The sequence below is a fragment of the Pleurodeles waltl genome, chromosome 7 (assembly GCF_031143425.1).
Source record: "Pleurodeles waltl isolate 20211129_DDA chromosome 7, aPleWal1.hap1.20221129, whole genome shotgun sequence".
NCBI lineage: Eukaryota > Metazoa > Chordata > Amphibia > Caudata > Salamandridae > Pleurodeles > Pleurodeles waltl.
Genome location: NC_090446.1, coordinates 591,907,084 through 591,932,701, shown reverse-complemented (window position 1 = coordinate 591,932,701; position 25,618 = coordinate 591,907,084). Strand labels below are relative to the sequence as shown.

Genomic DNA, 25,618 nt, shown 5'->3' with positions numbered 1-25,618 from the left:
GAGGGAGCTACTGTTACTTTAGTGGTTACAGTGTGTTTTCTGCTGCGTAGTTCTTCTCTGCGGTAACAATGTCTCAGAGAAAGTCGGGTTTCAGGCCCTGTCGAGAGTGTGGGGGCAAGATGTCCGTTACAGATCCTCACTCCGACTGTCTCTGGTGCTTGAGCTCCGATCACGACGTTGTGACTTGCGATTCATGTCAGCACATGAATCCAAAGGCCCTCAAGGAACGTGAGGCTAAATTATTCCTGGCGAAGTCGAAGAGAAAGGAAAAACATCACAAGAAGTCTTCCTCGCCAAGGTCTCATCGGCGTCATCGAGACTCCCGGCGCCGTAGAGATTCACGGCGTCATTCAAGCAAGGAGTCTCGTTCGAGGTCGCCTTCGGCTCGACGTCGGAGGACTTGGGAGGTCAGTCCCACGGTCACGCCGCATTCATCGACGCCGTTGCCCTCTCCGGCGTCACCGACTTCGCCTGGACAAGCGTCTGTGGTTGAGGTGATGCAGCCTTTTGTGATGTCTCCGGCGTCGCGGACGTCGAGGCCAGGCGTCGGGGTCGCCTTCGATCCAGGCACCCCAGTATCCGGCTTTTCCAGCCCCTGGAGCCGATAGTACCGCATTTCTGAATGCGATGTATACCATCTTTCAGCAGATGGCTCCAGGAGGTGCTCCGGCTGGTCCTTCGGGGCCTTTGGCCTTTTCATTGGGTGATCCTGCGCCTCTTCGGCCGGCACCCTTTATGCCCTTTCTCCCTTTTGGGAATGTGGGCTCGGCGCCGGTGTCGGCGCCGGTGGCCGCTCCGGTGGCTTCAGAGGGATTGGCTCCGGATGTTTCCATCCCGTCGTCGTCGGGATTTCGTCCTGTGACTCCGGTGGGTCCATCGGCTCCAAGATCCCTTTGTCCTGTTCCTTCATCGGCGCCGAAGCTGTCTGTGGCGCCGGATGCGGCGTCGGATGCTTCTGGAGATCGGCGCCGATCTTCGACTTCGGCAGAGGCCATGTCGACTCCGCGCATTGAGCAGAGACTACATTCAAGGAGGCGTGCTCTCCGTCTGTTGGAAGAGCAGGAGTACCAGCGAGTCCTGGAGGAAGGAGAGGTTGAGGACTCGGGTGATGGACTGCATGGTCTGGATACGGCCAGTGGGCTGGATACTTCCCCTGAGTGGGACCTTTCATCTCCAGGGGAGTATACGGAGGAGGCTGCTTCCTTTCACGCGGTGGTGAGGAAGGCGATCCTGGCTTTCTTTCAAGACACCCTACGCCCGAGAGCTTGGTGGTACAAGCCTCCTGTTCTTCAAAATCAGCGCCTGGATCCTTCCCGACGGTGCCAGGAGACAGGGACTCCAAAAAAATGGATGCGCAATCCAAGAAAATATTTTCTTCTTGCAGTTTGGCATTGAAGGCCACCAACGCAACTTGCATTCTGGGGAGATATGTCCATGCTCTTATGGATGATATTTCATCTTCTTTTACGGAGCTTCCCCAGTGACTCTTGGATTTTGTCTCAGACGCCCAGGCTGCCGCAACCCAGATTATCCAGTCTGGACTGGACACGACTGACTCAGTGGCTAGGGCGATGGGCACAGCTGTGGTGGCAAGGAGACAGGCCTGGCTCCGTAATTCAGGGTTTTCGGCGGATGTACAGTTGACCCTATTAGACCTCCCGTTTGATGGGGACAAACTGTTTGGAGCAAAGGCAGATTCGGCCTTGGAGCGATTTAAAGAGAGCAGGGCCACAGCCAAATCGTTAGGGCTGCAAGCTCCTTCTTCCTCTGCCTCTTCCAGATTTTTCAGGAGGTTTCGTGGATTTGGGCGTGGCTCTTCCTCCTCTTCCTTTCGGGGGAGGTTCCAGCAAGCCGCCTCTTCTCACCCCTATAGATCATTTAGAGGGAGAGGTAGGGCCCGCACCAGAGGAGCCTCTCAACAGCACTCTGCCTCTTCCTCGTCCTCTGGAGGGGTGCAGCAGGGAAAGCAGCCTTAGGCTTCCACCATTTCCCACTCACTCCTCTCCTGTAGGGGGAAGATTACGGCATTTTCTCCACAAGTGGGAGACTATTACAACGGACACTTGGGTTATCAGTATTGTGGAGAAAGGCTACACCCTTCCCTTTCGGGAGTTTCCGCCCCCCCTCCTGCCCCGCCCATCTTATTGTTCAGAAGAACACCTCCTGTTGCTAGAACAGGAGGTTCAAGTCCTCCTTTTAAAGGGCGCAGTGGAGTTGGTTCCAGAGCAGGAAAGGGGTCAAGGTTATTACTCAAGGTACTTCCTGATTCCCAAGAAAGATGGTCGGTTGAGACCGATCCTGGATCTGAGGATCTTGAATTGGTTCCTCAATCAGGAAAAGTTCAAGATGCTGACCCTAGCACAGGTGCTTTTGGCGTTGAACAAAGAAGATTGGATGGTGTCTGTCGACTTGCAGGATGCTTATTTTCAAATCCCGATACTCAAGTCGCACAGGAAGTATCTCCGGTTTGTGGTAGGGTCGCAGCACTATCAGTTTGCGGTCCTCCCGTTTGGTCTTACTTCAGCACCTCGAGTCTTCACGAAGGTGATGTCAGTGGTTGCGGCAGAGCTCAGAAGGAAGGGGATAGCAGTATTCCCTTACTTGGACGACTGGTTGATCAAAGCCAAGTCCCCGCAGCTTGTGTTGTATCATCTGCAGTCAACAACCGAGTTGTTGTTCGACCTGGGCTTTTCGGTGAACGTGCCCAAATCTCACCTGGAGCCCTCTCAGCGCCTCCTGTTCATAGAGGCAGTACTGGATACAACATTGAATCGAGCCTTTCCTCCGCCTCAGCGGGTTCAAGATATTCAGGAATTGGTTCCAATGTTTCGAAATGGAGCGGTAGTTCCAGTCCTCAAGGTCCTTCGTCTGCTCGGTCTGTTTGCTTCCTGCATACTGTTGGTCATGCATGCTCGCTGGCACATGAGGGCTCTTCAGTGGTGCCTCCGAAGGCAGTGGTCTCAACACAAGGGAGATCTAGAAGGTGCGGTCAAGATCTCCAGAGATGCTGCTGTGGACTTGAAGTGGTGGATTGCGAGCAACAATCTTTCTCAAGGAAAGCCGTTCGCGCAGTCGCCACCAGTGGCCACGGTCATAACGGATGCTTCCACTCTAGGGTGGGGAGCTCATCTGGGGGATCTGGAGATCAAAGGACTTTGGTCTCCAGAGGGACAGAGGTTTCATATCAATCTGTTAGAGTTACGGGCTGTACGTCTGGCTCTCAAGGCCTTCCTCCCTTCCCTTCGTGGTCAGTTGGTACAGGTCCTGACGGACAATACTACCACGATGTGGTACATAAACAAACAGGGAGGAGTAGGGTCGTACCTTCTCTGCAGAGAAGCTCTTCGACTATGGTCCTGGGCAAAGGACCATCAGATTTGCTTGGTAGCAAATCATCTGGCCAGGGTCTTGAATGTACGTGCGGACAGTCTCAGTCGCCAATTCTCAGCCGACCACGAGTGGCGTCTCCATCCAGATCAAGTCTGTTTAATCTTCCAGATGTGGGTGTTTCCTCGGATAGATCTGTTTGCCACTCGGGAGAATGCGCATTGTCCGTTATTCTGCAGCCTCCAGTATCCACTGCAGGGAGCATTGGGGGACGCGTTTCTGATAACCTGGTGCGACCAGTTGCTTTACGCGTTTCCCCCCCATACCCTTGATTCCTCGAGTGTTGAGGAAGATTCGCCAAGACCGGGCTCAAGTCATCTTAATAGCTGCGGATTGGCCAAGGAGGGTGTGGTACTCCGACCTTCTCCAACTTTCGCTGTGCCCTCCGCTCCGTCTCCCCTACAGGGCAGACCTCCTCTCGCAGTCGCAGGGGCAGGTTTTACACCCCAACCTTCAGAGTCTACACCTACATGCCTGGAGATTGAACGGGGCAACCTGAGTTCCTTCTCTCTCCCGCCTGATGTAGTGGATGTTATATTAGCAGCCAGGCGACACTCCACTAAATCTATCTACGCTAATAGGTGGTCTAAATTTGTTATATGGTGTGGAGAGAGACAGATTGATCCCTTACATGCTCATCTGTCAGATGTTTTGTCTTTTGCTCTGTCTCTAGCGCAGAAAGGTTGTGCAGTGGCTACCATTAAAGGTTATTTGTCTGCCCTGTCAGCCTTCATTTGTCTTCCAGATCAACCATCGTTATTTAAATCCCCTATTGTTCTCATATTCTTGAAAGGTCTTCTAAATAAATATCCTCCAAAACCATTTGTGATGCCTCAATGGGATTTGTCCTTGGTCCTCACTTTCCTTATGGGGTCCCCTTTTGAGCCTATGCATTCTTGCCCATTAAGGTATTTGGTTATTAAAACAGTCTTCCTGGTGGCTATAACATCTGCAAGGAGAGTGAGTGAGTTGCAGGCCTTATCGGTAAAACCCCCTTATACAACTTTTTATGGGGATAAGGTGGTGTTGAGGACCAAGGCTGCTTTCCTCCCGAAGGTTGTTTCACCCTTCCATTTGGCCCAGACAATTACTTTGTCCACGTTCTATCCTCCGCCTCATCCTTCAAAGGAGGAAGAGAGACTACATCGATTGGACCCAAAGAGGGCGTTGAGCTTCTTCATTGATAGAACGAAGGATTTCAGGCTGGAGGATCAGCTGTTCATCGGATACGTGGGCAAGAGGAGAGGAAAGGCAGTCCACAAGAGAACACTCTCCAGGTGGGTTGTTCTTTGCATTAAAATCTGTTACTCTTTGGCAAAGAAGGATCCTCCTGATGGCATTAGAGCTCATTCCACCAGAGCGAAGTCGGCCACTACGGCCTTGGCCAGAGGTGTTCCTGTGGTCGACATCTGCAAGGCCGCAACTTGGTCGTCCCTTCACACGTTTGCGAAACATTACTGTTTGGACTCTGAGGTCAGAAGGGACGGCCATTTTGCACGGTCAGTGCTGCAGGATTTCTTGGTTTGACCATACAGGCACCCTCCACCGGGAGTGGTACTGCTTTGGGACTCTAATCATTAGGTGAGGAATCCACAGGTAGTTGTATCCATCAGAAGAACGAGTTACTTACCTTCGGTAACGACTTTTCTGGTGGATACATTAGCTACCTGTGGATTCCTCACGGTCCCACCCGCCTCCCCGTTGCCTTTCTGGTCTTACCAAGTAATCCTTGAGTGCGCTCCTCTTGGTATTCAAGGTTGCAATAGATGTTGTATATATGGATACTTGTGTATATTTATTTGTATATATATATATGTATATATCTTTGTGTATATACATGATTTGCATATATTTGTTGGTTTAAAAAAAAAAAAAAGTTATATTAAATTTACAGCCATTTTATTGCAATGTTGTGTATTTTACAATGTTATGGGATGTTGCCTTGCTCTTTCATTGCATTGGGTTGTTGTTCTCATGCACGTAAAAAAATGTTGGTACTGACGTCGGCACGTCGTCGAGGACCTCTTATTTGCCTGTATGACGTCAGACGGCGTCGCGTGGGCTAGAGTGACGTCCTCGTCGACGTGCAGAGACTAGGAAGAAGATTTCCGTCGAATGCTGGCGCCATGGGAGTATTCATTAGGTGAGGAATCCACAGGTAGCTAATGTATCCACCAGAAAAGTCGTTACCGAAGGTAAGTAACTCGTTCTTTTCACTTACCATGTATAAAGATACTCTGGTTGGTTTCGCCCTTGGCGCCAGTTGGTCTCTCTTAGACCACCACTTTGCCCCCCTACTGGTGCCTTTACTGACTCAGGCTCCCAAGTTCCATGCTGGTGCCCGGAACACAGACATGGTGCAGACTCCATCATTGCCAGAGGACGAGGCACTACACGTTGGCACTGTCCCGAGCTCGATCGAGGCAACACTCTGTGTTCATCAAGCAGCATATCTTGCCTGCTACACTTGTACTTCAGTGTCCTGTTTCTGTGGGGTAGAACTCATACGCCACATCCGTATTTGGGACAGACTCCAACAGCAAATATGAAGTAAAAGTTTGGGCAACTACACTATAGTACTTATGTACAAGTTCTGGTTTATGATTTGGGCAATATGTTTAGTCAGAAGTAAAGCGATTAATTGATGTTAGCTGTTCCAAGGTAAAATAGTGTAATTGTTGCTAGGCAGTATTCAGAATGCATTTGTTGTTTTAACGTTAGCGACTGGAGAGTACGGACATGTTTATAGTTGGAGCTCTCTGAGGTGACTGACTGATGTTTCTGACTTATATAAACGACTATCAAGTTCCACAGAGTGTTTGGTACACTTACTTCATACACCATGAAGACAACTGGTATGAGGACCTCCAGGGTGCGAATGGCTTCAACACCTCTCTGGATACTGGCCTAGACTCCCCTCTAAGTCCTGCCACTGAGGAAAGTTTCTTCTTAATGATCATGCGTAGAGTGGCTGAGGTTCTCGACCACCTGTTGCCCACCTTCAGGGTCAATACTAATGTGCTAACCAAAGTCCCCCATCCAGGGCAGACTAACACTGGGCCATTGTTCAAATTTATGTCTCAGGACACACATTTTGGAGCCTGTACCAAGCCTTGCTCTGGGGACCCAATTGAAACGCCATATTGCATGGCCCCATCACCCTCCCCCAGCGACCCTACCTCTATGACTCAGCATCCTTCTCCTGAGAGCTTGGAGGTGCAAGCTTCCACCAGCAGGACAAACCCAAATGTCGTCCCAGCTACGCCTTTAGATAGTCAGAGAGGTATTCAGCTTTGGGAAGAGGGTATTCACTTCCACAAGTTTGGCTCTTCAGTCAGTCAATGCCAGCTCTATTTTAGGCTGCTATTACCACGCTCTGTGGGACTCAATGGCTCAGTCTCCTAGGGGGTCCCAGAAGACCTTTGTCCCATACTGACCGACACAATAAATGACGGCTGAGATGCTACAAAGTTTACAGTCATTGTGGCCTGGATTCCATTGTTGAAGTCATTGACATTACCATAACCATAAGTCACCACACCTGCTTGAGATCTATAGGATTTTCCAGGGATGTACAGTTGACACTTATGGATATGCCCTTCAACAGGACTTGACTTTTTGGAAACAAAACAGACTCTGCCCTTGAGCATTTCAAAGAAATCAGGACCACTGCTCACTCCTTGGGCATGTCCACGCCACAATATCAACCACAGTAGCCTTCACAATGATTCTGTGGCAGTGGTAGGAGCATCCCATTCACACAATCACTTCACCCTCAGCAGGGTTCCCAGCCCTTTCCTGCCAGCCACCAATCCCACTACCAGGGACAGAGCACCAGTCAGTCCCCCCTCCAAACCTCTTTAGTGTGCCCTTAGTGGAAGATAGCCACACAATGGGAGGCAAGATCCAGCAATTTTTACCGGGCTCACAGTCCATATTATCGAACAGATGGGTCCTGAAATTTGTAGAGACCGGTCCTGAAAATTGTACAGAAGGGTTATGCTTGTTTTTCTGGCTGCTCCGACCCACCTTCCACCATCCTGTGAATGTATGATAAAAAACATTTGTTTGTCTTAAGGCAGAAAGTGGAAGCCCTTTTTGCCAAGGGTCTATCGGATGTGGGTCATAATTATTACACCAGCGGCCCTTAGGTGTTTATGAAAGTGATGGTGCTGGTGGCACCACATCCTCTGAGGTCAGGGGTCCTAGTCTTCCCCTACACAGCTCACTGGTTGCTGAAGGCAGACTCTCCAGGCAGTTGTCAATCACCTCCAGACTACGGCAAATCTCCTGACATCTTTGGAGTTCACTGTCAACGTGCCAAAGTCACACCTGACTACTACTCAGATGTTCCCTTTCATTTGGGCTGTTGGTTTCATGCCTTTACCCGGAAACGAGAGTCCAAGATATACATTCTCATTGGGATTAACATCAGTGGGATCTTTCTGACATGTGTAGATCTCATGTAAGATTGCAGAAAACCTGAATTCTTGGTTGCTCACCCACATTTAAGTCAGTGGTGGACTCTTCTCCCTTCCTCACACGGTGTCTGGATCCACATAAACCTTCTGGTACTGAGGGCATCATCTTGGTGTTAAGTCTTCCTGCTCTCCAACAAGTGAAGGCTGGTGCTCATAGACAACCCCACTGCTGAATGGTATTGAAATAAACAAAGTAGGGTGAGGTTGTGGGTCCTGTGCCTGGTGACTATGCACCTCTGTAAATGGCTGGACCATAAATTAATCTTTCTGGTGGGTGACCACATGATAGAATCTTTGAATGCCTTAGTGGAAAGTCTCATATGAAGATATTTAGCGGGTCACAAGTGGCAGTTTTACCCGGAGGTGATGCAAGATCTCTTCCACACATTGGGAGAGCCTTGGCTTTATCTCTTTGCCACCACAGAGAAAGCACGTCAGCAGTTATCCATGTTGGCGTTTCCAAGGTTTCTCTTGCTCTCTCTCAGATGCTTTCCGTCTATGACGGGGCTCTTGACTCATGTATGCCTTCCCACTTAAACCTCTTCTGCCCCACTGAACTCCTTTGATCTCCTCTGGAGGAGATTGATACAATTTTGGCAGCCAGTCTCACAGGATCATGCTCTGCATAAAGATCTGCTACACATTTGGCCAAGAAGCTGGCCCCTGAAGTTAAGGTTCATTCCAGTAGAGCCAAGACTGCTACCACTGCATTGGCACATGGGTTTCCTGTCCTCGACATTTGGTAGGTGGCTACATGGGCATCCCTTCACACATTCATGAAACATTACTGTTCGGACAGCCAGGATTTGCAATAGGGGCGTTTTGCCTACTCGATCATGTAGGATTTTTTTGGTTTGAGCTGATTCACAGACCCACTTTCAAATAGGTATTGCTTCGGTATCTATTCAGATGGCGATGCAACTGCAATTAGACATCTCTTTCAGAAGAACAAGTTACTTACCTTAAATAGCACTCTTCTGGGCACAGACTCTAATCACATTTTCCTCACTGACCCTCCCATGATTCCCGTTCTGTGAATCAGACTCTGCCATTTAGAAGACTCGAAGTCTAGTAACCAACTCTAGGAATCAACACACTGGTCGATGCCAATTTGGTGTTGAGGCTCAATGTTTGGTGGTGTAGACTGCCTCGAAAGCAACTGATGCCACCACAAGGCACCTATATTGTCTCTGCATGCTATTTCTGGAGTGAAACTACATCACTGTGAAGCAGCACTGCGCCCCCCTACCAGTTTCAGAGGTTCTGCTGAAAAGGTTCCTAATTCAGTCTGACGCCCTGGGAAATATTAATTAGATAGTGTCAAACAACATTAGCGAAAGTAAGTACGTTGTTAATCTAGCATTGACATATATTTAGTGGATCTAGCATGGACCGATTTAGTGGTTCATCTCCCTTAAACTATTCCATGATCCTACAGATTCCATGAACAGCTCTTTCATATGCATTGTGCTATGTTTGCCCAGGCAGCCGTTTGCTGCTCCTCCACTGCAGTGCCATCAGTAACCACGCACACCATTGCACATACTTCTTGGGGGAGTAGAGCTGGTCTGCCATACACTGCTTCTTAAACCAGCTCTATGCATATGGAACTGGGCCCAAATATATCTGTGGTTTCCCTGTGGGAAGAAAGAGAGCTGCTGCCAGTGACGCATTGACATCTCCCACTGGCACACAGTTTGATGGTTTATGCACATAATGAAATGCATGTTGCGCTTAAGCAACAAAAATGTATAACTTGAAATGTGGGTTGGCAAGCACCCCTGATTGTAAAGCAAGATGAGTAGACACAAGTATTCCGGGTTACCAAAGGCAAGCCATTGTAATTATTAGGCATTTCACTGTAATAAAAACAAGAGAGTGGGGCTTTAGAAATGTTAAGAAACAAATATAACAACTTGGGAAGCGTCACCAGCTTCATTATAACTATCTTTCCAGCTAGCGACTTTGACATTCTGATCCGTCAGTATTGTCAGTTAACTTGTTTGTAGCTTCTCCATAATTTCCACAGAACATTTCTACCTGGTCCCAATATACCTTTATGTTCGATGGCATGTGTAGCTGCAGATACACATGCTGTGCACATCCCGCCATCTGGTGTTGGGCTCGGAGTGTTACAAGTTGTTTTTCTTCGAAGAAGTCTTTTCCAGTCACGAGACCGAGGGACTCCTCCCATTTCGACTCCATTGCGCATGGGCGTCGACTCCATCTTAGATTGTTTTTTTTCCGCCATCGGGTTCGGACGTGTTCCTTTTCGCTCCGTGTTTCGGGTCGGAAAGTTAGTTAGAATCTCGGAAAAATCGTTGGTATTGTTTGCGTTCGGTATCGGGTTAGTCACAACAGATCGACACCGAATTGAGAAGAGATCTGGTGGCCCTTCGGGGTTTTTCGATTCCCGTCAGGGCCTGGTCGGCCCGGCCACGTGTCTCTTCAAGGCTGATGGAACGGACCCCATTCCGCTTCTGTCCAAAATGCCATAGCAAGTATCCATATACAGATCAACACCTGGTCTGTAACTTGTGTTTGTCACCGGAACACAGGGAGGATACTTGTGAGGCCTGTCGAGCGTTTCGGTCGAGGAAGACACTCAGGGACCGAAGAGCAAGAAGACTGCAAATGGCGTCAGCGCCGACAGGACAAGGGTGTTTCGAGGAGGAGGAAGAAACATTCTCCATCCAGGATTCGGACTCGGAGGAGGTCGATCCCGAAGAAACGCCGAAAACTGTGAGTAAGACGTCGAAACAAAAAACTCACGAAAAGACTGCCAAAGCCCAGGGGACGCCACCGCCAACAGGCCATGGCTTAACCCGAAAAGTAGGTGACCGTCCATCGGCACCGAAAAAGGGCGAGCTGGTGTCAGTCATCCGACTCCGGTCGAGATACAGGCACGCAGCAATCACTGGCCCGAGAGAGTGGCTCCGAAAAGATTCGGCACCGAGACAGCGGCACCGAAGTTGGTCGGCACAGAGAGGGCACGACGCCGAAAAGAAAAAAGATTTTGTCGGAGCCGAAAAAAGCAGCAGAAAAGGTTTCGGTGCCGAAACATCCGGCATCCGAACCGAAAATTAGTTCCTATTCAAAGGAACAAGGACTGTCCTCTCAAATGAAGACACACAGATTTGAAGAGGAATTACAAACAATAGAGCCAGATCACACGCAAAGGCGGCTCTTTATTCAAAAAGATACAGGGAAGATCAGCACTCTTCCCCCAATCAGAATGAAACGAAAACTTGCCTTCCAAAACAAGGACAAGGACAAACAGCCACAAGCAAAAGTGGCTAAACAAATAACACCACCACCATCCCCACATCACTCTCCACAACTATCACCGGTAGCCACTCCACCAATGATGCAATCCCCAACACATACGGGGATGAGTCAAGATGACCCTGACGCATGGGACCTTTACGACGCACCAGTGTCAGACAATAGTCCTCAGTGCTATCCAGCAAGACCCTCGCCACCTGAGGATAGTACAGGCTACATTCAAGTGGTATCAAGGGCAGCAGCATTTCATAATGTCCGCCTTCACTCAGAACCCATTGAAGATGACTTCCTTTTTAATACACTGTCGTCTACGCACAGTCAATATCAAAGTCTGCCAATGTTGCCCGGAATGCTAAAACACTCCAAACAGGTGTTTGAAGAGCCTGTCAAAGGGAGAGCCATTACTCCAAGAGTAGATAAAAAATATAAACCGCCACCAACAGACCCAGTGAACATCACACAACAGCTATCACCAGACTCTGTTGTAGTTGGAGCAGCACGCAAAAGAGCCAACTCTCATACTCCAGGAGACGCGCCACCTCCAGATAAAGAGAGTAGAAAATTCGACGCGGCAGGCAAAATGGTGGCGGCACAGGCAGCAAACCAGTGGCGTATTGCAAATTCGCAAGCTTTGCTAGCCAGATATGATAGGGCCCATTGGGACGAGATGCAACACCTTATTGAACACTCACCAAAGGATTTTCAAAAAAGAGCGCAGCAAGTGGTCGAAGAGGGACAAAATATCTCCAATAATCAAATTCGATCAGCAATGGATGCTGCAGACACAGCTGCTAGAACTGTCAACACAGCAGTAACGATAAGGAGGCATGCATGGCTGCGTACATCAGGATTTAAACCAGAGATACAGCAAGCTGTGCTGAATATGCCATTCAACGGACAGCAGTTGTTTGGGCCGGAGGTGGACACTGCAATTGAAAAACTTAAAAAAGACACTGACACGGCCAAAGCCATGGGCGCGCTCTACTCCCCGCAGAGCAGAGGCACATTTCGAAAAACACAATTTCGAGGGGGATTTCGAGGGCAAACCACAGAAGCCACAACCTCACAAACAAAGCCCACTTACCAGAGCCAGTATCAGCGGGGAGGTTTTCGGGGACAATATAGAGGAGGACAGTTTAAAAGAAACAGAGGAAAGTTCCAAAGTCCCAAAACTCCTCAAAACAAACAGTGACTTCAAGGTCACAAATCCCCAACACTTAACACCTGTGGGGGGGAGACTAAACAAATTTAACACACATTGGGAGGAAATAACAACAGACACTTGGGTCTTAGCAATTATCCAGCATGGTTATTGCATAGAATTTCTCAAATTCCCTCCAAACGTCCCACTGAAAACACACAATATGTCAAAACAACATATAGATCTTCTAGGACTAGAAGTTCAGGCATTGCTACAGAAAGAAGCAATAGAATTAGTACCAAAAGATCAATTAAACACAGGAGTTTACTCACTGTACTTCCTGATACCCAAAAAGGACTAGAGCCTGAGACCGATACTAGATCTCAGAACATTAAATGCCTACATCAAATCAGACCATTTTCACATGGTTACTCTACAAGACGTAATCCCACTGCTCAAACAACAAGACTACATGACAACACTAGACCTAAAGGATGCATATTTCCATATACCAATACATCCTTCACACAGAAAGTACCTAAGGTTTGTATTCCAAGGGATACATTACCAATTCAAAGTGTTGCCATTCGGAATAAAACTGTGCCAAGGGTTTTTACAAAATGCCTGGCAGTAGTAGCTGCACATATCAGAAGGCAGCAAATACATGTGTTCCCATACCTAGACGATTGGTTAATCAAAACCAATACGCTAAAACGGTGTTCACAACACACAAAATATGTCATAGAAACCCTACACAAACTAGGTTTCTCAATCAACTACGCAAAGTCACACCTGCAGCCGTGCCAAACACAGCAATACTTGGGAGCAACAATCAACACAGCAAAAGGGATTGCTACTCCAAGTCCACAAAGAGTACAAACATTTCACAATGTAATACAAACCTTGTATCCAAAACAAAAAGTACAAGTCAAGATAATACTGAAACTACTAGGCATGATGTCCTCATGCATAGCCATTGTCCCAAATGCAAGGTTACACATGCGGCCCTTGCAACAGTGCCTAGCATCACAATGGTCACAAGCACAGGGTCAGCTTCTAGATCTGGTGTTGATAGACCGCCAAACATACATCTCGCTTCAATGGTGGAACAGTATAAATTTAAACCAAGGGCGGCCTTTCCAAGACCCAGTGCCACAATACGTGATGAGAACAGATGCTTCCATGACAGGGTGGGGAGCACACCTCAATCAACACAGCATCCAAGGACAATGGAACATGCAACAAAAACAGTTACACATAAATCACCTAGAACTGTTAGCGGTATTTCTAGCGCTGAAAGCATTTCAACCCATGATAACCCACAGATACATTCTTGCCAAAACAGACAACATGACAACAATGTACTACCTAAACAAACAAGGAGGAACACACTCAACACAATTGTGTCTCCTAACACAGAAAATATGGCATTGGGCGATTCACAACCACATTCGCCTAATAGCACAATTTATTCCAGGAATTCAGAATCAGTTAGCAGACAAGCTCTCACGGGATCACCAACAGATCCACGAATGGGAGATTCACCCCCAAATACTGAACACTTACTTCCAAATTTGGGGAACACCACAAATAGATCTATTTGCAACGAAGGAAAAGTCAAAATGCCAAAACTTGGCATCCAGGTACCCACAACATCAGTCTCAGGGCAATGCGCTATGGATGAACTGGTCAGGGATATTTGCTTACGCTTTTCCCCCTCTCTCACTCCTTCCATATCTAGTAAACAAGTTGAGTCAAAACAACCTCAAACTCATACTAATAGCACCAACATGGGCAAGGCAACCTTGGTACACCACACTACTAGACCTGTCAGTAGTACCTCATGTCAAACTACCAAACAGACCAGATCTGTTAACACAACACAAACAACAGATCATGCATCCAAATCCAGCATCGCTGAATCTAGCAATTTGGCTCCTGAAATCCTAGAATTCGGACACTTACACCTCACACAAGAATGTTTGGAGGTCCTAAAACAGGCTAGAAAGCCTACCACTAGACACTGCTATGCAAATAAATGGAAAAGATTTGTCTATTACTGCCATAATAATCAAATTCAACCCTTACACGCATCTACAAAAGATATAGTAGGATACTTACTACATCTGCAAAAAGAAAAACTAGCTTTCTCTTCCATAAAAATACATCTTGCTGCAATTTCAGCTTACCTACAAATTACGCACTCAGCTTCATTATTTAGGATACCAGTCATAAAAGCGTTTATGGAAGGCCTAAAGAGAATTATACCACCAAGAACGCCACCAGTTCCTTCATGGAACTCAACATTGTCTTAACACGACTCATGGGCCCACCTTTTGAGCCCATGCACTCTTGTGAAATGCAATACTTAACGTGGAAAGTTGCATTTTTAATTGCCATCACATCTCTAAGAAGAGTGAGTGAAATTCAAGCGTTTACCATTCAAGAACCATTTATTCAAATACACAAAAATAAAGTTGTTCTACGAACAAATCCCAAATTTTTACCAAAAGTAATCTCACCGTTCCACTTGAATCAAACGGTAGAATTACCAGTGTTCTTCCCACAGCCAGATTCTGTAGCTGAAAGAGCACTACATACATTAGACATCAAAAGAGCACTAATGTACTACATTGACAGAACAAAACTAATTCGAAAGACAAAACAACTATTTATTGCCTTTCAAAAACCTCATACAGGAAATCCAATTTCAAAACAAGGCATTGCTAGATGGATAGTTAGGTGCATTCAAACCTGCTATCTTAAAGCTAAAAGAGAACTGCCTATTACACCAAAGGCACACTCAACCAGAAAGAAAGGTGCTACCATGGCCTTTCTAGGAAATATTCCAATGAACGAAATATGTAAGGCTGCGACATGGTCTACGCCTCATACATTTACCAAGCACTACTGTGTAGATGTGCTAACTGCACAACAAGCAACAGTAGGTCAAGCTGTACTAAGAACATTATTCCAAACTACTTCAACTCCTACAGGCTGAACCACCGCTTTTGGGGAGATAACTGCTTACTAGTCTATGCACAGCATGTGTATCTGCAGCTACACATGCCATCGAACGGAAAATGTCACTTACCCAGTGTACATCTGTTCGTGGCATTAGTCGCTGCAGATTCACATGCGCCCACCCGCCTCCCCGGGAGCCTGTAGCCGTTTAGAAGTAGATCTTAAACATTTGTACATTTGTAAATATATTACTTAAAACTTTATTATGTACATACGCATTCACTCCATTGCATGGGCACTATTACTAGCATACACAACTCCGACCTCACCCTCTGCGGGGAAAACAATCTAAGATGGAGTCGACGCCCATGCGCAATGGAGTTGAAATGGGAGGAGTCCCTCGGTCTCGTGACTCGAAAAGACTTCTTCGAAGAAAAACAACTTGTAACACTCCGAGCCCAACACCAGATGGCGGGATGTGCACAGCATGTGAATCTGCAGCGACTAATGCCACGAACAGATGTACACTTGGTAAGTGACATTTTCCTTTTTAATTTGTACACTGTAATCACCATTTTAGAGGTCATTGCCTTGTGCTTTCTGCTGATGAAAGAATCTGGAATTTATTCACGTTTATTTTTAGTCCCTAAATACCAATAAATCCTTGTGTTTTCCAGATAATTGGAGGGAGGATATATAGGCATGCTTTCTCCCCCTACTGTAGCTACCGAAGAGGGAGAGTCTTTCGCCACAGTGAAGTGGAGGGCAGCTGATGTCCTGGATCTTAGCTTGCCCTTAGTGGCAGTGAAGACTGTCTTTACAGAGATGCTACAACCACTAGTGCCCCCCTCATGGATGTCCTACTTGGGGCCTGGTCCAAGCCCAGTAAATGAGATTCTGTGAGTAGAAAGAATCCAAGAGGCTGGACCCCTTAGGGAACAAGATGTTTTCTTCCACCAATCTGATACTGTGGTCTGTGAACACCACATCCCTTTTAGGGGGGTGTTCCAGTGCATTGTGGGATACGGTTATGCAGGTGATGCCATCTGTCCCAGAGGAGGCTTGAGCCTTACTCTTCCAGCCTGTTGTCAACGGGACACCACTGACTCACTGGGCAGAGTGGGTTTGTCAACTGTGGCCTTACGGCACCTTGTCTGGTTAAGAGAGACTGGCTTCTCGGGAAGTCCAGTCATTACTGATGAACATGCCCTTTGATGGCTTCCATCTCTTTGGAAACAAGGTGCATTTGATGCTGGACCGCTTTAAGGACATCAGGGCTACTACCAGGTCCATGGGCTTTTTCATGGCCCCTCGTCACCCACAATCCACCTTTCGCTTCTTTTGTGACCAGGGGAGGGGCTTCCAACTGGGTTTTTACCTTCCAAGCTACTGCGCCGCATATGCTTCCAAGACTCTACATGGCTGAGGACGCATTACCCACATACACTGTGGGTTGGGCAGATGGCAATATGGCCAGTCCACCACTACTCCAGCATCTGCAGCCTCCAAACTCTTATAGTCCACCCTCTTACCGTCATGGGCTCCCAGTTGATGGCAGAATTCACCATCACCTACACCACCGACAGTCCATAACATTGAGCATGTGAGTTTTGCCAATCGTCTGAAGAAGCTAGTTCTCCTATTTATGACTAACCCTACCCAAAGAAATTACGATTGGCTGATACAGGATCATCTATCCCTACTCCACCAGGAAGTTGCAGCTCTCTTGGCCAAGGGAGCCATAGAGAGGATGTCGGCGCCAGAAGTGGGTTGTGGTTGCTATTCACACTACGTCTTGGTGCTGAAAAAGGGCGGAGGACTTTGTCCTATCCTAGACCTATGCCCTTGCAAGTATTTGTTAAAAAAAAAAAAAAAAAAAGCACACCGTGGCTCAGGTCCTGTGAGCCCTAGGACACAGGAGACTGGACGATTGTGTTAGACTTGCAGAGACGTACATCCACATTCCTGTCTTGCCTGGTCACATGCGTTAACTGCTGTTCATGGTAGGCCACAAGCACTTTCAGGTCAACACGGTTCCCTGTTTTCTTACCAGCGCCTGTCGGGTGTTCACCAAGGTGATGGCAGTGGTTTCCGCTCATCCCCAGAGATTAGGAGTGCCAGTCTTCCCCTATCTCGACGACGTTGAAGGTGGGATTGTCCCAGGCTGTCTTCCTCCTTCAGACTACAATGGACCTCTTGCACTTGCTGGGGGTAACTGTCAACATGCAGAAGTCACTGACTCCCTCTCAGAAGCTTCCTTTCATCAGAGCTTTTTCTGGACACAGTGCAGTTTTTGGGCTTATCCTCCTGAATGGTGAGTCAGGATAGTCAGGCCATGATATTGATGTTTCAGTCTCTATCCTGGATTACGGTGAGATTGACTGACGCTACTGGGACTCATGGCCTCATGCATTCTGCTTGTGATACATGCCCACTGGCATATGTGTCCTCTGCAGTGGGACCTAAAGTTCAAGTGGGCGCAGCATCAGAGGAGCCTATCCTTCAAGGTCCAGATCTTGGAGGGAACTGTGAAAGATCAGAAATGGTGGCTAGCAAACTGCAAATGTCAGCTGCAGACCTCGCTCCCTTCCCTAACCAGATCTGTCAGTAGTTACAGATGCCACTTCTGGGAAGAGGTGGCTATCTGGGAGAGGTGGCGATCAGAGGCCTCTGAACTCGGACTCCGCTTCAACCTGTTAAAGATCTGTGCAATCTGATTGGCACTGAAAGCTTTTCTACCCTGCAAGGGAAGTATAATGCAGGTATTCACGGACAACACCACCTCCGTATGGTACTACAACAAACAGGGCAGGGTCTGGTCGTGGACCCTTTGTCAAGAGGCCCTGCGTCTCTGGAACATCAGGGCATTTCCCTGCTGGTTCAACATCTGGTGATCTCTCTGAACGCCAGGGTGGTCAAACTCAGCCGCAAATGCCTATAGGATCACGAATGGCATCTCCAGCTGGAGGTAGTGCAAGGTCTCCTTCATCAGCGAGGAGAACCTTGGTTATATCTGTTCTCCACCCCGAGAACGTGCACTGTCAGCAGTTCTGCGCATTCAGGTTCCTCTCAAAGAAGGTTTTTGTCTTGAGGGGAGGGCAAGGCCTTCTGTACACCTTTCTGACCATACCACTACTGCACGGAGCTGAGCAGAAGCGGACCATCTCCAAGCTGTATAAGGCACAGAATACATGGCTAGAAGTCTGTCACATGAACAAGTTAAGTAACTTTGGTAGCTCATTATCTGTAAGAGACTCTATCTAGCCTCAGATTCCTTATCAACTTCCCCAACCTCCCTGCTCTGGGAACAAATTCCTAGGGACAGGGCTGTTAACCTTTCAGGGCCCTAGTTTTTCACACCAGTGGTCAGTGTTCTTCATGGCTCTGTGCTCCTGGCTTTGAAAGTCATGAAAAGAAACTGACACCAGCATGTTTGGGTGGTGCCTGTAGGAAAGAAAGTCTTTCTAGCATAGCTACTCCCTACTTTTTGCCTGATGTCAGTGTGTTTATACTGTAATTAACTGGATTCCTGCTAACCCAGACCCCATTGACTGGGCTCTCTTCTCTAAAATTGGTTGCTGATAAACTCCCTAGTATATGGTACTTATGTACCCAGGGCATTGATAAACCAGGGGTCTCCCATGGGCTGCAGCAGGTATTGTGCCCAGTGCTAGTTGCATGATACCATGTACTCTGGTTGTTCCCTAGAGGATCCCCAGGTCTGCCTGTGCAGCCTTACAGGGCCTAACTGCCAGCCTATGCTGCTGCTGACCCTAGACATTTCTGCCCTCTTGCTGGCAAGCCTGGCTCAGGCTGGAGAGGCAAACCAAAGGATTTCCTGCAAGGGAGAGGTGTGACCACCACCCTCTGTGTATTTGGTGTCTCAGTCCTGGGGTGGACTCTAAGCTCCATCAGACTGATTTGAAGGGCTCATTTGGTGCCTTTCTTGCATAAAGTGGTTTGCATCAGTGCAAGAACCCCCGGTTCCTGCTCTGGTGCGAAACTACACCATGGACAGGGGACCTCCCCTAGGAATGTGCACAGAGCTCTGCTGGATGGCCACTTGATTCTGCCATATTGGAAACAAGATGGACAGAGGCCCTGGGAGCTTCTGACTGGTTAGGATAGGTAGATGACGTCCCTGTCACCCTCTGATAGATGGGTCACTTCAGAGAGTCGCCACCCCCCTTTTAGGGTTACTTAAAGGCTCCCCGAGGATGGGTCCCTAGATTTGTTGAGCAAGACTCTCCAAGTAAATCTGTGCAAGAAATCTTCTAGTCCTGGCCTCTGGAACCATGCTGGTCTGCTTTGGAACCAAAACACGTTTGCTTCTGTTGGGAAGCCTCCCACTGCAAAATTGTTACTCCGGATCCTGCAAGAATTCTGCAATGTCTGAGGCTGTGCATCCTCCAAGGTCATAAGGACTCTGTCTGCACCTGGAAGCACAAAGGTATCTCCCTTGGAGTGAAGGAGTCACACCCCTGCATCCGCATTCACCTCAAGACAACGTCGACTGGCTGGTGGGGTCTGCTGTTCCATGAACAACGAAAGGCTCTGCTTCACAGGTGGTGGGTCTGTGACTTCCTCAGGGTCCTGCTTGTCTTTTGACCAACTTGGGAGATTGTGGGCCCCTGCCACTAAAGTTCAATCCCTGTGCACCGCGACAGTTGCACTTGCCAAGGCTTGTAGACCCTTCCTCCAGGACCTCTTCAGGTGCCAAGAAGCCCCGGACCCTAGCACTCTGCAACTTGAAGATCAGCCCCTATCCTGCATTTCCTGTCGACATGGGACTTCTGTTTTGTTGTGCTGGTGAGGCCTCCCTGTGACTCCCTGTGTCCATCGCCTGTGGATCACTCATGGGGGCTGTGTGCTCAGGGCCAGCTGTGAGTACCCCTCAAGGGTAGAGTCTTCTGGACCTTGCTGTTCTCCAAAACTCAGCAAATACTTGTTCAGCTCCTGCTTGAATTTTCCAGTGCTTGTTGGTGATCTGGCTGGTCACTGACCCTCCTGCAGTCTGGTGACCGTGTAGTGACAGGTCGTAGATGACTCCTGGGATCTTATTCAGCTCCTGGACCCTTCAGCTGGACTTCTGTCGCCCTCCTTTTCAGTTCCTTCACATCTGAAATCTGTACCTGGGTTTCACCAGCCTGGTTCATGGGTCGTGACAGCAGCTGGACAATCTGAGGCTTCCAGTGATTTCAGAGAGTCTCCGTTCTACCCGGTACGTTTGGGTCCCCAGGTGTAGGTACTCCAACTTCGGCTTTGTCCTCGGGTGGGGGCACTCTCCAGCCTTTCTCTTGTCTTATGGTTTCCTCTTGGTCCAAAGGGAAGGGTACTGACTCCCACAAACTCCAACCACTGTTTCCTGCGTTAGCCCATCGGACGACTGGATGGGTAACTACCTTGCACATGGTCACTGGGGGCCCTACCCATACTTAGCGCTGATGTTTATATCTACCCCCATCCCCTAGCTAACTACTACATTTACCTTGGTTGGGTTCACTATTTCCCATTCCACTTTCTTAGTAAATGGTTTGCCCCCCCACACTACCGGGCCCTGTATATTCTATGCTATTTGTTGCTTATTTTGTGTTTATATTGTGTGTAGATATTTCCAAAGGGAGATAAACCAATGCTAGTCTAGTAGTAGTGCTGAAATAAAGTATCCTTTATTTTTGCAACTTGTGTAGTCCTTTCTTGAAAGTGAGTTGCTGTCTGACAACAGTGGTATTGCAAGTGTTTTACATTCCTCATGGATAAGCTTCAGCTGCTCGCCTCAGCTACCCCTAGAGAACTTTTGCTATCTGGACACCTATTCACTATCACTAATGGTTCCCTGGACTCAGTACAGGGTGCCACACCATAGGTGTACACCACAAATTGGGCCAGCCTCTTACAGACTGCAGACGTCACTTTTGGCGCAGACGACGTGTACACCACCCACAGCTGAACAATGCCACCTACTGCAAAATGGTTAACTTCGCCTCCAGGTTACCACACCCATAGTCGATGGACAATGCACTATCAATGAACTAGTCAGGAATATTTGCCTACACTTTTCTGCCTCTCAGCCTTTTTCCATTCATAGTTTGTAGGCTCTGGCAAACATCCCTCACCCTCATTCTAGTAGCGCCAACCTGGGCTAGACAGCCCTGGTTCTTCACACCTCTTGACATCTCCATAATGTCTCACGAAAAGCTGCCCAACAGACTAGTTCTCTTGAAATCAGGGCACCTTTAGACATCCTAATCCTAAACAGCTAAGTCTTTAGATTCATCCAATATTTTGAAAACCTGTCTGCAGGGTGCATGACCGTTCTGAAAGAGGCCCGCAGGACTACTACCAGAGCGTGTTATGCGGCTAAGTGGAAACTGTTTGTACATACTATTTCCCTCAGAGTCCAACCGTCCAATACATTAAGTTTTGCATTTGCAACAGTCACACCTAGCATACACTTCTGTTAGACTTCATTTAGCTGTAGTCACATCTTACCTTCAAAACAGACAACACATCCCTTTTCAGGATACTTTTAATTAAAGTCTTAACTGAAGAGTCCAAATGGATTATACCACCACAGGTACCACCCGCTCCTCTGTGGAACCTAAATATTGTTCTCACCAGGCTAATGGCTTTCCTTTTGTGCCTCTATACTACTGTCCTCTGCATTTCCTATCATGGAAAGTAGCCTTTCTTGTAGCTATTACTTCCCTTTACCAGGTAAGTGAAATACAAGTACTTAGCTTGTTAGAGCCCTTCATTGCCTAAACCGTGATAAAATGTTTTTCAGAATTAACCCTAAATTCCTTCCTAAGGTGGTATCCATCTTCCACCTCAACCAGACCATTGAGCTTCCAGTGTTCTTTCCTTATCCAGAATCAGTAGCAGAACAAGGTATCCATGTGCTTGATGTACGAAGAGAGCTCATGTTTCACTTTGATCAACAAAGTACTTAAGCAAAACAGAACACATTTTTCACTCTTTTTCCACACCTCACAAGAGGCATGCACTATACAAAGCAAGTATTGCAAGCTGGATAGTCAAATGTATCCAGACCTGTTATGCAAAAGCTAAACACCCTTTGCCCATCCCTTCCAAATCCCACTCAGCCCTCATGCAAGGAACATTCTTAGGAAATATTCCTGTACTAGACATTTGCAAAGTGGGTACTTGGTCTACTCCCCACGCATTCACAAGATAATATTGTGTGGAGGTCTTCGCACACCACCAAGCCAAAGTTGGTCACGCTGTTCTACGCACACTGCCAAGTTTCTGCAACATCCTCAGGCTAGACACCCCCTTTGGGAGTACTGTTTTGCCATCTGTATACAGCTTGTGTATCTAGAGCTATGTAAGTCAAGAACGGTAAATGTTAATTGCCTGCCAAGCATTTGTTTGTGGCATGTAGGGATGTAGATTCACATGCACCCACTCTCCTCCCTGGCCGCCTTTCAGTGTTGCAGACGTTTTCTCTTAAACTCTCATGTGTAATCTTTCCTATGCATGGTCATCTTTCTGTATTTCCATGCTCCTTCTACATCCTCACCCTGTGTGCGTAAAAAATAATCCTAACAATGGAGCTGATGCTCATGCTCAAAACCAGCAGTAGGTAGAGTCACAGTACTTTGCGACTCAGACTTCAACAAAGAAAAACAACTTGCACACGTCCAAGCCCAACACTAGATCGCAGGAGTGTGCACAGCATGTGAATCGACATCACTACATGCCACAAACAGAACCTTACAAGGTAAGTAACATTTTGCTTCTGAAACATTGCTACGATATACGGGGTGAGTTTCCTCGTATAAAAGGTGCACACAAGTCCTTCATCTTTGGGAGAACGACTGTTTAGCATATTCTTTATAGAACTTTTAATTTATTCAAGTGAAAGCGGAGCCAGTGATATTTCTGTGTCAGTATTTGCTTTAACTAGGTCGTTGTCTGTTAAGCTAGGTTTGTATTTTTGGTTGTAGTCCAACACTCTGCTCACAGCATATCTTTTTATATTATTGTTTCAACCTGTCTATGTTCAAAGTATTGTGTACCCTCTGTCCTCCAGCTGTTTGAGATCATTCCGTCTGATCGGTTTGGCCATAATGTACACGCTAGCATCCTGCTTGAGCTCGTCGTCCACATAGACTTTGGCCATAGCATTTTACCCAGATATTTTTGATTTTCCTTTCTACAATAGCCTGATAATCACCTACCTTAAGTTGGGTTTTACTCAATGTCTCATCTCATTACCGTGAATGAGCCACCTCCTTCATCTTTCTCTGCTTTTGTTTTACTTGAGCTGCTATAAATTGATTTCAAGATACCACATGCTTTGCTATACATTCCCCTCAGGTCTATCCCTACAATGTGTCACAGATTGTATGGTATCTCTTTAACAAACCCAAGTTGGTTCGAAAAAATTCTGGTGCGTCCACACCGATTTCACTTTTGAATGCATTAACAAGTAGGTCTTCTAATGGGTATCTTCAGAGATGTTGATAGCCGTTCCTGTGATTCCCAGGTTTATAAGGAGCACAAATTAGTCTGAATATGTGCATGTGGAGTATGAGCATTAATTGACCCATGTGTCTGCCACCCTAGGCAAAAGAGCATATTTTCTATACAAGTGCATGTTGTGTGCTGAAGAGTATCTAGTGAATTCTAAAGTAAGTGGGTTTCTATGTCTCCATATAATCAAAAGATGCCCAGAGTTGATTAAGCAACAAGTTTTTTTTTCGTGGTAATGAATAATCCTCTTGGGGGGGGGGGGGGGGGGACCACATGATCCAACCAGTTCAGCATATAAAATATTGTCGTATCTCTGGGACTTTCAGGATCCGTCCTCAACAGGTTTGCCTCCTTTCTCCACCACCTAATCCAAAAAATCAAGGTTAATCAATCCCTGTCCAAATCCATACCTGTCACATAAGAAGTACCACATGGGCATACACCCTCACCATCTCTTTAACATGTTTATGGAGTTTTTAACTGAAATTCTGAAATCATCAGACATTCACTATCCCATGTATGTCAGTGACACCCAACTGTACATGAAAATCTCTTCCCCTGAAGATATTAGGTCTCTCAACTTAACTCTTAAAAAAAACCTCCAAATTGGCTGACCTACAACCACCTCAAACTAGTTTTCAAAATGGATTTCCTCCCGATCACCCCACCCAAACAGTCACCTGGTATTACTGAATGGGTGGAGCATTTAACAGCTCCTAATTGCTTACCTTACATTATAGATTACATAAGATAACTGGTAATAATGCTAGACAAGAACCTGAACATGCAGAAGCACATCAGTACAACTACCAAAGAACCAAACTTCCAAATGAACAACTTAAAAAAAATTCAACCCTTCCTTTCCCTGGATGACTTAAATTCAGCGGTTCAAGCTCTAGTGATTTCCTGGTTGGACTATGGAAGTGCAACCCTTTAAGACTTAAGATCTAAGTTGGCCCCAATTAGGGCCTCCCTTAACTCTACAGCAAGGCTCATCACAGGGTCTAAAAAAAAAAATATATATATATATATCACATCAGGCCTGATCTGAAATCTCTAACCTGGCTCCCATATGAGACAGGAATACGATGAAATGTTGTTTGCATGATCCATTAAGTCCTAAACTTCATTGCACAAAAACAGGAGCTGCCTGGTGGTGGCAGATGCTCAAGAAGCAACACTACCTTATTTTTGAAACCACAGAAATTGAATATAAAGAAGACTTGAAATTGAGTCTTGCGCATTGCTCAGAGAATTTCGAATCCCTTTCCTCCCTAAATCAGAATGAACCCTTCAACTGCATCATTCAACAGAGAAGTGAAAGCTCTATTGATGTACACATTATTTTTTTGTTCTAGATCTCACAATCGCTACGGTCCATTCCTGATAGGGCGCAATGACTTGACCTGCATTTATCTCTCGACACTATGACCTTGTTTTGTTGATTTGTCAATTGGGACCAGAGTTGAATCCCCTACCTCCACCTTTGGAGTTGCCACGTCTTGCACTGCTCCCAAGATTGTTATTTTTTGTCATTTGCCTTACCTGTTTCTTCCTCCCTTACAGTTTGTATAGCACTTTTATACCCTCTCGGGTTATGTTTGTGCTATATAAAACTCTGTAAATAAAAATAAATATATAAATCGTATCCCTGATGTCTAGCTCATTGTAAATAGTATAGAAACGTGGCTTATCGCAATTAGGGTTGTAAATGTGGATTATTTTCCACTTTCAAGCTACCCCACCACAGTTGTTCATATGCAGTTTGGGTCTATTGTAGATTTATTAATGTGAATAGAGTGGCTTTTTCTAATTTATAGAAACAACCTTCTAGCATGGGTAACTGTAGGGAAGTGCCCTC

General features: G+C 46.8%; 1 protein-coding gene across 2 annotated transcripts in view; it reads left to right on the top strand.

The window, feature by feature from the left end:
- KDM3B (lysine demethylase 3B) overlaps positions 1–25,618 on the top strand; it is an 892,876-nt gene that overhangs the window by 258,345 nt on the left and 608,913 nt on the right. The window lies entirely within an intron of this gene.